This window comes from Rousettus aegyptiacus, unplaced genomic scaffold, assembly GCF_014176215.1.
Source record: "Rousettus aegyptiacus isolate mRouAeg1 unplaced genomic scaffold, mRouAeg1.p scaffold_m13_p_2, whole genome shotgun sequence".
In the NCBI taxonomy this organism is placed as follows: Eukaryota; Metazoa; Chordata; class Mammalia; order Chiroptera; family Pteropodidae; genus Rousettus; species Rousettus aegyptiacus.
The window spans coordinates 90,969,309-90,970,604 of NW_023416295.1; the positions used below are offsets into that span (position 1 = coordinate 90,969,309).

The 1,296-nt window shown below is 44.6% G+C and overlaps 1 pseudogene; it reads right to left on the bottom strand.

The window, feature by feature from the left end:
- Positions 1–908: 908 nt before the first annotated feature.
- LOC118614035 lies at positions 909–1,027 on the bottom strand (annotated as a pseudogene).
- Between the last annotated feature and the right edge of the window lie 269 nt (positions 1,028–1,296).

Below are 1,296 nucleotides of genomic sequence, written 5' to 3' on the forward strand. Positions count from 1 at the left end.
AGGCAAAAACTAGAGCAGTCCCTCAGCCTAGGTTTTCTAAAAACCAAAGCCTGAGGCAAGTACTAAATGCTAATGTTTTATTAGGGATGATGGATGGGAAGGATAAATGGGAGCTGGGCACAGGTGACCCACCATGTGGGGTCACATCACCTGGTCTTTGGCAACATCTCATTTCCTAGTCTGGAAGTGGCAGGAGCACCCAGAGACTCCAGGAGTGTGACAATGGAATTGAAGAGTGGTCAAGTGTACTGGTGGCCTAGGGACCAGGAGGTTGAAAGTCAGGAGATAGAGAGACCAAGGGTGTCGGAAAAGATGGCTAGGAGGAGGCCACACTACTGACAATGCAGTAGTACCATGGACTGATGAACTGGGAAAGACAGGCCAGTCTCTTTGCCAGGGAATGTCAATACATACATGTCTTAACTCTAAACAGACCTGCATTTGAATCCTTGAGCAAATTATGTAACGGCTTAGCCTCTGTTTCCACATCGATAGAATGAACATAATGAGAGCGTTATTTCATGAGAATTTTGTGAATATAAAGTGCTCAGCATGGTTGGCACTCAGCAAATGCCTACCTTATAACTATGGGGCTGGCAGGGCTTGCCATGTGGTGCTCAGCCGCCTGGCTTCCCGGCCACCCATCTAAACTCAGAACCATCACATTTTCCAGCTCTCCTGCAAAGCTGGAAAAAGAGTTTTTTCACTTTGTAACACAGTCTTCTGCAGTAAGGTGCCCCTCTTCCAGGAGTAACCCACCTGGAGGAACAGCATCTTCCTAACCAAGCATACCATTTATTTTTTCTCCTTGGGTTTCTATGTTTTGACATCAATTTCATCCAGTTTCACACTCAGATTTCTCTGTGTACTAAACACTAATAATTTCTGGTTTAATATATATTTTTTTACACCTATAGTACCTGATCTTCCTAGGTGGTCTCCCATCCAGTTAATCACCGGGCCCAAACCTGCTTAGTTTCCAAGATCAGATGGGATTGGGCATGTTCAAGGTAGCATGGCCATAGACTTAAACACTAATAATTTCATGTTCCTTAAATAGAGTCAACAAAATGCCACTTATTGTGTTAACTGAGATTTGTCTTAACCCCAGGAAATTTGTTATGTGTATAGGTTATTCCATGTTTTCTCACTAGTCCAGACATCTACCTATCAGCTATTTATTGAGGTCTTCCTAGATGCTGGGTGCAGTGTAGGCACTTGGGTTCCAGAAAAAAAAGCCTGACTCTGCCCCCAGGCACCACAGACCATGGGGGCAACGGAAAGATGAGAGGGGCT